Source organism: Platalea leucorodia (genome assembly GCF_965183815.1).
Source record: "Platalea leucorodia genome assembly, chromosome: 2".
Taxonomy (NCBI): Eukaryota; Metazoa; Chordata; class Aves; order Pelecaniformes; family Threskiornithidae; genus Platalea; species Platalea leucorodia.
The window spans coordinates 54,111,193-54,124,644 of NC_138824.1; the positions used below are offsets into that span (position 1 = coordinate 54,111,193).

Genomic DNA, 13,452 nt, shown 5'->3' on the forward strand with positions numbered 1-13,452 from the left:
ATTTAATTTGCAAACTGCCAGAATTTAAGAAAAATACTAATATTCAACTTAACTGCTCTCTTTTCCTACCTGAGTTGCCTTTAGCAACTTAGAGGCAACATCGTCCTGTTTTAGACGTCTGACATCAGCAGATGATTATCAGAGCAGTTAGCAGAAATGTTGTCTAGGTTTCTCTTACAGTCTTTTCCTAAAAGAGAAAGGAAACTGTCAAGCCTCTGAAAAGTAATCAAGACCTAGTAACAGGACATCCTGGACATACAACTAAGTCTGAACTTTCACTTCTCTGAAACAAATACACTTGACTAAGGGCCACACATTGGGCCTCTCCATCCTTAAGATCTTTCTCAAAAGGTGGGCACACAGTACAGTGCAGCTGAATCTTTTCAAAATTATTCATTCTATCTTTTGGAATAACATGTACAACAGCCACAGGTTGCAGGTCCACATAGCTCCCATCTTTCAGCAGGTATCCTGGCTGTGGGGAAAAGAAACAGTGCACTTCTAGTTGTGGTGCCACTATGCCACAGTGCAGGTAGCAAATCAAAATGAATAGGCCCAGATGGCATACAAAAAGCAGCAACACTGTAACTTAGTGATTAGGATTTATATTAAGCATGTTCCTCTCTGCAGCTCCTACAGTGGAGTAACTTGTACTGGGTGCAGGTGCTCAGGCACTGGCAGTAGGGGGCTGCAGGGGCAGCCTCTGTGAGGAGAGGCCGGGGCTGCCTTGTGCCAGATGCAGCTGGTTCCAGTTGGTTCCAATGGACCCACTGCAGGGCACAGCTGAGCCCAGCAGCCAAGATGGTGGCAGTCTGGGGAAAATGTATTTAAGAAAGAGCAGAAGACACTGAAGAAAAGAGGAGGAGGGGAAAGTGAGAAACAGCAAAGGGAACACCAAGGTCAGAGAAGGAAGAGGTCCTTCATGTCACGGGAGCAGATATCGCCTGCAGCCCGTGGAGGTTCACACACTGGCAGTGGAAAGGTGCGAGAGGAAAGGAGGGGCAGAGAGAAACCACTATGCACTAACTGTAGCCCACCCCGCTGTCCCCTCTTTTGTGCCACTCATTGCTTCACTGAAGAGACCTAGTGTGACCTGTGGTGATAGCAAAGGTGGAGGGAGAGGATCTTGGAATGAAGGACTGAAGCTGAGTCTGGGAAAGGTGGGAGGAAAGGTGTTGATTTAGTGCTTGTCTTTTTATTTCCTACTGCCTGAATCAGTGATTAAATATTTAACAGGCAATAAATTAAGTTAGTTTTGCCCAAGTTGAATTTGTTTTGCCTGAGATGATAATTAGTAAGCAATATCTTTGTCTTTATCTCAGACCATGTGCTTTGCCAATCCTGTTCTTCCTATTTTCTACCTCCATCCTGCTGAGGGATGGGAGTGAGCAGGTGGCTGGGTGGGAGCTCAGCTGTTTGTCAAGGCTAACCCACCACAAGCTGGTAAACACAAAACATCATTATTGACTCTTCACAATGTTTTGTGTTGAATTTATGCATTTAGTCTACTAGTGAGGGCTACATTTTTTTTCAGAGGTAGCAATAACTGAAAGACAATAACACAGGTGACATGGTATTTAAACATGGTGGTTCCAATTCCAAAGTATCATATTCTTTTATCCATTGACTTTGGCTAACATTCAGATGAAGTTAAATGTAAAAAAAAGAGAATTTTCTTATAATGTGTATTAAACCTGAAGCCAATACATAACTTGTTAATATAGAACACAATTCTTAGATTTAATATAACTCCTCCAGAGCCCTATATTGGAAGACCGTGACTGGGGGGATAATAAAATCCCAGCCAACCCTAAACTTGTTTGAGACTTGCTGCTCCAGCTGGATGGACATAAATCTATGCGGACCAATGCGATTCATCCCAGGGTGCTGAAAGAGCTGGCCAATGTCATGGCGGGACGCCTCTCCATTATTTTTCAAAGGTGTCGGGAGTCTGCAGAGGTCCCAATCAACTGGAAGCTGTCAAATGTTTTCCAATTTTCAAGAAGGGTAAGAAGAAAGACCTTGGTAATTACAGGCCTCTCAGTCTCATGTCAGTGCCTGGCAAAATTATTGAGAAGGTTATTCTGGGAGCTACTGAAAAACACTTGAGAGACAATGCAGTCAATGGTCACAGCCAGCATGGAGTCACAAGGGGAGAGTCTTGCTTAACAAACTTATTTTCCTTCTGTGACAAGGTCATCCATTTAGTTGACCAAGGGAAGCCAGTAGATGTGGTGGGTTTGGATTTTAGTAAACCTTTTGATACTGTCTCTCACAGTATCCTTCTGGACAAAATGTCCAGCACATAGCTACACAAGTCCATAATATGTTGGGTGAGCAATTGGCTGTCGGATTGGCGCAAAGAGTTATAGTAAATGGGGTTACATCAGGCTGGCAGCCAGTCACCAGTGGGGTTCCCCAGGGCTCAATTTTAAGGCCAGTTCTCTTTAATGTTTTTATAAATGAGCTGGATGCAGGAATCAAATGTACATGAAGTAAGTTATGGATAATACTAAACTAGGAGGAGCAGCAGACTCTCTCTAGGGTAGAGAGGCCTTACAGAGAGATCTGGGTAGGCTAGAGACCTGGGCAATCACCAACCATATGAAATTTAACAAGAGCAAGTGCCGAATTCTCCACCTGGGATGAGGTAATCCTGGTTGTATGTACAAATTGCGGGATGAGAGGCTGGAGAGCAGCCCCACGGAAAGAGATCTGGGGGTTTGGGATGATGGCAAGTTGAATATGAGTCAACAGTGTGCCCTGGCAGCCAAAAGGGCCAACCGTGTCCTGGGGTGCATCAAGCACAGCGTAGCTAGCCAGTCAAGGGAGGGCATTGTCCCACTCTACACTGCACTGGTGCAACCCCACCTCTAGTACTGTGTGCCTCAATATACGAAGGACATCAGGCTATTAGAGTGTGTCCAGAGGAGGGCGACCAAGATGGTGAAAGGTCTCGAGGGTAAGACTTGTAAGGAGTGGCTGAAGTCCCTTGGTTTGTTAAGCTTGGAGAAGATTGATGGGTGACCTCATCACAGTCTACAACTTCGTCAAGGGGGGCAGCAGAGAGGGAGGTGCTGATCTCCTCTCTCTGGTGACCAGCGATGGGACACGAGGAAGTGGAATGAAGCTGCTTGAGGGGAAGTTCAGATTGGACATTAGGAAAAGGTTCTTCACTGAGAGGGTGATCGGTCACTGGAACAGGTTTGCCAGGGAAGTGGTCACGGCACCAAGCCTGTCAGAGTTCAAGGAGCATCTGGACAACTCTCTTAGTCATATGGTTTAATTTTAGGTAGTTCTGCAAGGAGCAGGACTCAATGATCCTTATGGATCCCTTCCTACTTGAGATATTCTATGATTCTATGATTCTGTAACATTTTAATCAATTTAAATGACAATTAATAACAGTTAAATAACAATTTAATGCCTAAAATTTCAAGGCCTGCAGCCACTACACAGGTATTGTTCAGCTACGATTCCTACTAATTTAGAAAGGAATTTGGCCTGTCTTGGTGAGGACCTGAAGAAGTTCACTAACAGTGTCTGATATGTATGATTTTTTGCAAGGCAGAAAAACATAAATATATGCTTTAATATATATATTTTAATATTATCCTCTGCTTTACTAACAGGTATTGTCTCTCATTTTATCCAGTTCATTAACACACTGTGGCAAGGAGATGTCAGATTTAAATTTGTTACTTGTCCTCACTTTTATATTACTTTCTTCAATTTAAGACTTAGCATTTTTAATATATTTAGCTGAAAATAAATATTTACAAAACAAATTAGGTGATTTCAGACATGAACAAACAATTTGTTTCTTCATGGAGCCTATGCTGGTGTGCAACAACAGCAAATACATTATTTTTCCCCCTATCCAAAAAAACTAGTAAACATCTCTTTATTCACCATCTATAAGCCTGTCATTTAGTCAATTTTTTTTCCTAAAATATTTAAGAATTTATCAAAACAGACTTGTTTGACATTTGGAATTTGGTAACTAATAGGAATGTCACGTATTGATTAATATACTATACATTAAAATAAATTAGTGATTCTGTTGAGCAACATCATCCTTTATAGCAGTGTGCTGTCAGAGTAAAAACCTCACAGTTACTTGTTTAAGGAGCATATTGTTATAAATTATATTAATTTCAGCTCTTTTATTTCACACTTGGAGTGGAAGTATGAAAAGCTACTGAGTACAATAAACAGTTGTGGCATGCATTAATAGGTGAGTCTCAATAGGTACAAAATGTAAATTTGAGAGGAATTGCTAAAACATGCTAGAGGTTTCTAAACTACATACTGTCTCCGGGGTGGAAATATTCTAAATGTCCTTGCATATATCATATTCTAATGAATATTCAGCATACCTCAGTGGCCTAAAGAGTGAACAAAGTGTCTCGGTTATGTTGTAAAGAGAAAATGGAATAATCCAGGCAGATTTGTTTCCTAAGACTTGATTTTATGTTGTCGTTTCATTTAGCTACCACAGCTGAGTTTTAAAAAGGATATCTTATATTAAAGGTATCATGTATAAACACCTGTATCTATATATATTCTAGTTTTAAAAAAGTTATCTAACTATGCAGGCAAAATATAATATATATTATTCCCAAGAGGAAATTAAAAAAAAAAAAAAAAGACAAAAATTAAGCCATGAACATAAAAGTTTTACTTGCATACACATTCCAATACATGGCACCTTCAGGCAAAGATATAGAGGGGGAGCCAGATAAGCTATGCACTACACTAGTGTAGAGCTTTACCTAAGATCATATTAAGATAAATCTAATGTGGTTTTACAGCTCTTGGATTTAAGTTTGCTCTTGTCTGTCCATTTCAAAATACCAGTAGAGAATCTTGATATCTTCTGAATTTTCATGTCAGCATATCTGACATGATATATCTAGGGCTCTGTGAAGAACTTCATAACAAGGAAATCGTTCACTTCATTTAAAGACAGTATGTCTCCTAAACCAGACACAGTTTCTTTCCAAAAGTAATCAATGGAAAAGTGGAACAGTATGGACTCCTTCTAGCTTCTCTTTTTCCTACTTCTACATATAGGTTGACCCTCGGCTGGGACTGCACGGCTAGAAGGCACGTCCCCTGGGTGGTGGATAGGGGATCCCTCTCTGGAGGGTGCACTGGATAAAACTGAAGAAGGTGCCGCGAACCAACGCAGCCTAAGGGAAGGCCACCCTGACAGAAAAAGCACTGGCACTCCAAGTCATGGGGGTTGGGCAGGAGGCCAACTACCTCCTCCCGGGGGGGGGGGGGGGGGGAAGTTGCAGAAACGACGAGCATCAGAAATGGCGGGGATGGAGAAAATCAGTAACGAAGTGAGGAGGACGAGATGGAACTGGATCGGTCATGTCCTGAGGAAAAAAATGACAGAAGACTTCTCTGTGGCCCTTGGGTGGACTCCAGAGGGAAGAAGAAAGTGGGGTCGTCCAAAAATGACCTGGCATCGGATGGTGGAGGTTGAGAGGAATGGTGCAGGCTGGAACTCTTGGGAAGCGGCACGGCACACAGCCGCAGACCGATCGAAGTGGAAGAACGATGTTCGCGCCTTGTGTGCCTCCTGGCACACAGAAAATTCAGTCAGTCACATATAGGTTGAACTTTCCAAAGGAAGTTGTCTCTGTCCATAAGTTCTAATATAACTTATGTGTACAGACCAGACAAGAAGATGTGAAAGTTCCTTTAAAATATTTTGCTTTCTTAGGCATATTAGGGCAAATCATAGCCTTTTAGCTGACATTTCTTGTGTGTAGTATGTTTTTTCTTTATTTATGATGGTTTTAACCTGAAAGGGACAGAAATGATGGAATATAATTCTGGTGACTAACCAAAAAGCAAACCCAAATATACATTTGGAAAAATCAACATAACAGTCCTCAGCAATTAAAAATGGACTTAAACTGAATGAATAACTTCACTCTCAGAGACTAATTTGGCCAGTCATGTTGTAGATGTCCTTTGGTAATACTGCCACTAGGCTCATTTTCAAAAAGTATATACAAGGGAAATGTATGAAACTGAAGAGAGTTAGTACTGCAGTCCTAATCTAGTGAGGCTCTCAAATTGTGCCATATTCTTTCTTCTTCTCTTTCATATTATCCTTTCTTTAAGCATCTATGTTACTCTGTGAACTTTGTTTCACCCTTTCCCTTGATAAAACGTTGCAATGAGAAACTGCTTTCCTCTGACATTAGGAAAGGACTAGTATTTGGGATACTGATAGGAAGAAAGTTCTAATGAATGGTTGCTGAGAGTTCCTGTCCTTCTCTTTGCAGAGGGTTAGAAAATTGTCATGTCAGCCTGCCAGAAGCTCTGTAATTCACCACGGATATTACTTCAGTGTCCGTTATGATGGTATATCACTATCTTTAAGGTTAGCATTTTATCAAGAAAAAAGGAAATAATACAGTTTCCCTTGCAGATATTAGGAAACTAAGACACAGTGGCTTGCAGGGAAAAGTTTAGAGTTGGAATTAATATCTCCTCAAGGGCAAATTAGCACTAAATTCTAGTAATTCTTGCAATTCAAAATAGAATTCCAGTATTTCAATTTCAAATCTGAATACTTTTTGTAGAAAGACACTCTGGGTAGAACTCCCAGCAGTGCTGTGTGATGGCACTCAAGATGATCTGCTCTATAACCTCCCCTGGCACCGAGGTCAGACTGACAGGCCTGTAGTTCCCTGGATCCTCCTTTTGGCCCTTCTTGTAGATGGGCGTCACATTTGCTAACCTCCAGTCGACTGGGACCTCCCCGGTTAGCCAGAACTGCTGATAGATGATTGAGAGTGGCTTGGTGACCACCTCTGCCAGCTCCCTCACTACCCTTGGGTGCATCCCATCCAGCCCCATAGACTTGTGTGTGTCTAAGTGGTGTAGCACTTAGAGGAGAGGAGATCTGTGATGGGTCTCCAGCACCTGTGACAGCACAGGGGATGGGTCACAATGGGGCTGTCAGCAGGGGAACCAATGGGCAGGGCTGCTGCAGTGTAGCCTGGGCCAGCGGTGAGTGTGAGTGTGCACACGGTGGGGAGGCTGAGCTGGACAAGGGCCTGGGCAGAAATACCAGCTCCTGGAGGGATTCTCACCGTGGAGTGAGGGTCCAGCTGCTCAGGGGTGCATCTTGGACAGGACATGGTGCCACCCAGTTCCCTCACCTCCTCTCCTACCTGTCCCCAGGCCTCTGCAGCTCCCACCCCTACTCCCCCTGCCACCAGCTCCCTCCTGCCCAGCCCCACTGAAACCCCTTCTCTTCTGTCTCCTGCAGGCCATGGCTGTCATTGTCTTCCTCACTCTAGCTGTGCTGGGCATTGTCCAGAACCCACTGCAGCTGGGTGATGAGCTGGATGCAGCCATATTTGTATAGCAGTGTGGAGCTGGAAGAAGACTCAGCTGCTGCAGAATACAGAGCAGACCCAGCAGCAGAACAGAGTGGCTGGGGAAGTCCTGCTTCTTGCTGCCTTCCAGTAATGGTGATTCTGGGCCTCTGCTCTTGGGCAGGAGCCCTGGTCCTGCTCCTGTGGCTCTGCTGGAAGACCAGAAAAAGGAGCCATAAGCCAGAAAGCAGGTACAAGCAAGGCAGCCCTGAAAGTGAAGAGGAGGAGGAGGAAGAATAGGTAGAAGAAGACAACGACTCTGGTGACACACGTGATCTGGGCAAATTTCTGGCCAATAGCATCCAGTGGCCAGTGCTGTACATGGCTGACACGTGCAAGTTGGTGGAGGATCTGGTAGACGCTCTTTGTGCCTGCCAAAGATTTTCTGGCAGTAACTTCAAGCCACAGCTGCAGCCAGCTAATGGGATGGGCTGTGTCAATGAAGGTTGGAGTGTCTGGGAGGACAATGTCCTCTACCACCTGCTCATGCCCCTGCAGCCTTCCCTGGGCATGCCTTCCACTTGGAGCTGGGCACCACAGAGGAGATGCTGACCAGTGACTTCTACTTCCATGTATAGCATGTGCATGTGCATGAGGGAGCAGCTGGTGGAGGACATACTATGCTTCCTTCACCACCACGAGGATGAGCTGAAAAGTCAAGACCCCAGCCTCCTCAACACCCTTTGCACCAACTCTTACTTAGACATCAAGAAAACTGCCTGCTGGTTCCAGATGTTGGTGAAAGACAGACACCTGGAAGGTTATGCCTCAGTCACACCAATGCCAGCTGACAATGCTGCCTACTACATGCTCCTGCAAGCTTAGCCTAATGAACACCTCCCAGGAAACCCTGTCCATTGAGATGATTTTTGGGGTGCAGTGAGACAACTCAGACTCCTTCCTGAGTCTTGAGTAGGCAGAGGCTAGCTTTACCACCAGCTCAGCATGGCAGGAGAGCTGTGATGTGGCCAAGACACAGTTCATCAGGCAAGGCTAGCACAACATCTTCCATCCCAGCACTTTCTATGACAAAAATGAATAGATGAATATCTAAAAAGCAAATCTTGTGCATAGTAGCTGAAATAAAAAAAAAAAGAAAATAAAATTATCGTAATTTTTAAAAAAGAACAACTGTCTTCAGTTATTCAGTTTCTAAAAAGAAACTTAATCTGTACTTCCAGTATAACACATTAACTAAATCTAAAAATTAATTAAAAATTTTTATTAATTTTTGTATTAATATATACTTTGAGTAAGTGTGTATGCCAGCTTCCTGTAAATATTCAGTTTCCTGTAAATATTCTAAGTCTCTGGGGAATTTCTTTAGCATAAATTGACTCTAATGGTGACACAATCTTAACTTTAGACATTCCTATCTTACGTGAGGCAAAGGTATCACTGAAGAAAAAACTTTTAATTATCCATTAAGTTTGTATAATATTAGGTAGTAGAAGCTTTCTTAGTTAAGCTGCCTTCCTTCACACACTCACTTTAGTAATTTGCACAATAACCAACCGAAAAATTATAATATTTAAAGGTCAGCTTCCTTTAAAAAAACAATATTTCATCCTTAAATTTACCAAGCTTCAGAGATAACACTTATTTTAAATAGTTTTCTGAGAGCTGTATGATTTTGTTGTTATTTTAAAGGAACATAAGTGTCTAATATATTGTAAAATGCAAAAAACCCTTAAAATATCCTGGACTTCCAACAGCATAGTCTAGAACCGCAGAAAAAAATATTAAGTTATATGTCAGTCACACTTGTGACTAAGGAACCACAGGATTCTCTTAAGTCTCCACAGGGACAGGCCCAGCATCTTGCTTATGAATTATGCATTTTTACCTATTCACTTTTATTTGAAACATTAAATATATTCTGACGATGTCATATATGTCAAATCTGTATGCAAAAACATATTTATACTTCCTAATTATAATTCAGAAAAAAAATAAACTTCTTTGTACTTATTAAGGGAACAAAAACTTATCTGGTTTTTTTTTTTTTTCCTACTAAGACTGTTCTCCCAAGCTGATCGTTTAATTCCCACTGGAGGTGTTCTGATTCTTCAGATAACTAGTGAAAGACTCTCACACTCCCTATCTTTCTACTATGATGTTATTTCACTGAAATTCTTTGTAAAGCTGAATTGAATTTAGATGACTCTTCACTTAGGTCCTGATCCAAAACACATCAAAGTCAATGACTGTCTTTGGGAATCAAGTTCCAAAGATAGTTTTTAAATACTTTTGAGGTAATAATAACCTGAATATATATCTCAAAGAATTTCTATGTTCTGGGACTGTTTCTGAATTCAAGCTTAACATAATATGAAGGCTGAGAAATCTCCAGGCTTCAGCAAGGTTCACATGCTATGCTTACTTAGAAGTTGGGAACCACAGGCTATGAGAAGCTTTGGGAGTAAAATAGCTAGGGGTTCTTACAGTGATTCATGTTCTTGTGTTTCAAGTTGTTTTATGATTATTCTTTACAATGACTTAAGCGCCTCATGATAATGAAGGAGAGACACTGCACAACATGAGACAAGACCCTGGGAGACTGTTAAAACACCTGAAGAGTTAGGGCGGAATGCCTAAATTTCTTTGTGAATCTCATGAATAGTATCTTACTCAGACCAATTGTATAAGGACTTTTAATTCTGAGGTAAGACTATTTATCTCCAAGGAAGATAAGAAACAATTTACTGATCCTGGACTTCAAGCAAGCAGACTTCAGCTTATTCAGAGAACTAGAATCCCAGGGGAGGAAGCTCTGAAGGTGTTAGTGGTCTATCCTGGGAACTGCTCTTTTCAACATCTTTATCAATGAGCCAGAAGGGCAAATAGAGGGCTTGCACATAAAGTTTGCAGATGACACTTAATAGGGGGACCAGTTGATATGCTGGAGCAGCCCCTGATACCTACAGAGAGGTCACCAAGGAGACAGAGCCAGGCTCTTCACAATGGTGCATGGTGGCAGGACCAGTGACAATGAGCATATATTGAAACAAGAGAGGTTCAGACTAGTTATAAGGAGAAATCCTTACCCCATGAGGACAGTCAGGCAGGGAAGCAGGTTGCCCTGAGAGGTTGTTTTAATATCAATTTGACACTGGGGAGACAAGATGAACTTGGATACCAAAACATCTCAATCACAGATCTATATGACATTTTGTGAATTACACAACTTCCTTGTACCATCGGAGAGACAGTGCAGTCCAGTGTAGAAGCTCAGCATCTCACGCTAGTGATTTCTCATACAACCTCCCTGTCCTGCAGGAGAGATGGAACGGGGCCAGTATAGCGCTTCTAGCTGTGGGGTGCGTGGTCCTGGAGCTAGGCAAGGGCTCTCCCAGGCATCTCTCTCTTCTATCACCAGATTTTCTCCTGTGTGTCCCCAGATACCACCAGTGCTACAATGAGGCAGAGAACACTTGATTCTTGACTAGCCTCTTCAGTGTCACTTAGGACCTAACAACTGGCCATCACCATCGCTGGTACTCACAATCTGTCCGTCTGAGAGGTTCTTGGGAATTCATTATTTTTGCAGTGACTGACACATTTGCAGCTATCACAGTGATTAGCAATTTCTTTATGCTAACTTACTCTTCTATCCTTATAATCACACTGCTCCCTTGACAGGTTTACACTGACTTCCATCTGTGTTTTTTTCCATCATTCTAACTATCCCCACACAACATTGGCCGCCATCAGTGTAAACGTACACTATGGGCTACTTTTCCTGTTCAGCCACTTCTAGGGCTAATTGTATAGCTATGGTGTTTGTCCCTAGAAGACAATGTCCTCAATGTTTTGCATGTGTTCTGGGGTACCACTGACCTCTAGGGTCTCTTAAATTAACCCACAGTAAATGGTGGGATGATGTTTCTGCCTGTGGGGTAATTGCTTCCAGTGTACTGGATTCTTTACCCGATGAAAGCAAGCTGTGTTTACATTCCTCCATTGTGGGAGTGGAGAAGGTGTTTGCTTTGTCCATGGTGGCACGCTGTCTAGCTTGCTTTGCTTCCAGTTCATACTGCATATGAAGCACATCCAGGACAACAGCAGGCAAAGCTAGGGTAACTTAATTCAGGGCTTGCTAATCCACCATCAGCCACCACTCCCCATTTGGCTTTTTCACAGGCCATACCACACTACTGTAGGGGGAAGTGGTTGGTGTTACAACTGTTTGCTCCTTGAGACCATGCCTCAGTGCTAATTCTACCCCTGCAGTTCTCCCCTCCAGGCATTTCAGCAAACACATGATCACTCCTTCCCCTCTTTGCAGTTTGTGCTCCCTCTCAGGTTGTGCAATGTCAGCAGGGTGCAGGAGCAGGGGTTGAGGTATCATTGCAGCCACTCAGCCTCCACAGCAGCAGCTAGACTCCCCTACCCCAATCCCCCAGCCACGTGCCTTGGCTAGCCCCTGGGGTGCACCCATCTGCCTTCTCCTCCCCTTGTTCTTCTTTAATAACTGTGATGGGGCTGCTTATCCCTGGGGAAGGAAGAAACGCCCCCTCATCACTATTGGAGGAGAAGGACTGTACATCCCCACCCTAGGCCTCTGGTTCCCAGCTGGGAGCACTTGGTTTAATAGATCACCCTTCTTTTCCTCCAGTTTTGGTACTTTTTTCCATGAAAAAACAGTGTACAAAGGAACAAGCCCACAACAAAGCCTCCCATCAGGGAACCAGGGGGTTCTTATTTCTTATCCTGTTCTTACTTTATTGCCTAAACATTTTACCAAGTCTCATCCCTACACAGTCACACTTTTGGGACTTCGGGTTTACCAACGAACTTGAGCAATGCCTGCCACAAGGGCATCCCTTGCTGCACCAATCCCTTCTTGAGAGCAAGGTCCCGCTACAATCTCAAGTCGCAGTCCCTAATACCCATCAGAACCCATATTACGGATGTCTGTGGTCTGAGTAATTGGTATCCCACTGCTGATAGCAAAATTCACTATTGAATTAAATGACCTCTTTTCACCGCAGGAGAGATGACATAGCCTGGGAGTAAGGTTGGGTGAGTTGGCTGGTAGTCCCAGTCGTGCAGTGCTGGTTGCTGGGCTGTGGGGTCTTCTGCACATTTCTCTCAGGTGCTAGGATCGCCTAGACTGCATAGTTGTTGATCAACCTTCAGGTCCATATTATCACTATTATTATTTTTATTAGGTAAAAGCGACAACGGTTTCCTTCACTTTATTGTTGTAGCCTGGTGAGTAACACATTCACCTAGGATGTAAGTCTTAAGCAGTCTTTAGTTCAAAAGATTTGAGTTTGCTCACCAGATGAACCATCTGTAACTAAAAAGCTACAATACATAACCTTCCCCTGAGTATAGTTTGGATTCTTATTTGCTGAATTTGAAAAGTCCTTCCCCTGTAACATCTGGCTGACTGCAGCTTTTGAGACAAACTGGGAAGAAAAAAAAAAAAAAGAAAAGCCTTTTTCATTATCCTAAACTTTCACTACAGCTGTGAGTTATTATCAGCTTAATGATATTAACTGAACTACACCACTTTAAAAATCATGGTGAAAATTGCATTCTTCAAGCTTGCACATTCCTACTGCTGAAAGATTATTCAACTTCTCAGATGCCAGGTCTTACAGTATTTATCAGTTAACATAAACTGTTAATATATATAAAGGTAGAACCAAAAATGGGAAATAAACCAAGAAAATCAATGCCAGAATTAAAAGAACAGGAACAAGGTGGAAACAAAAGGAAAAAAAAATGATAAATATATAATAAAAAACCTCCTCTGAATATGACCGGATTTGATGAACTCTCAGATTATTACTATAAATATATTTCAATAATAAATATTTAAGTAATATTGGCTATATTATATTGAGCGATATATATATATTCTGTACTTACAGAAAGAATCAAGAGTTTCTTTCCTTAAAGGAAAGAAGAAAATTTATTATTTTCAATCATTGAAAAAAAGAAAGGACTATTTCCTCAGTTATTGAACTGCAATCATCTTAATGGAGAAATCAATAAAGAATGTCTATTACAATTATAATGTCACTGTTAA

The 13,452-nt window shown here is 42.2% G+C and overlaps 1 pseudogene across 1 annotated transcript; it reads left to right on the forward strand.

The window, feature by feature from the left end:
• The first annotated feature begins 7,303 nt into the window (after nucleotides 1-7,303).
• Nucleotides 7,304-8,325, forward strand: LOC309602472 (inositol 1,4,5-trisphosphate receptor-interacting protein-like 1; annotated as a pseudogene). Its single transcript has 2 exons — nucleotides 7,304-7,393; nucleotides 7,650-8,325. The product of its transcript is annotated as an inositol 1,4,5-trisphosphate receptor-interacting protein-like 1 (transcript).
• The last annotated feature ends 5,127 nt before the right edge of the window (nucleotides 8,326-13,452 follow it).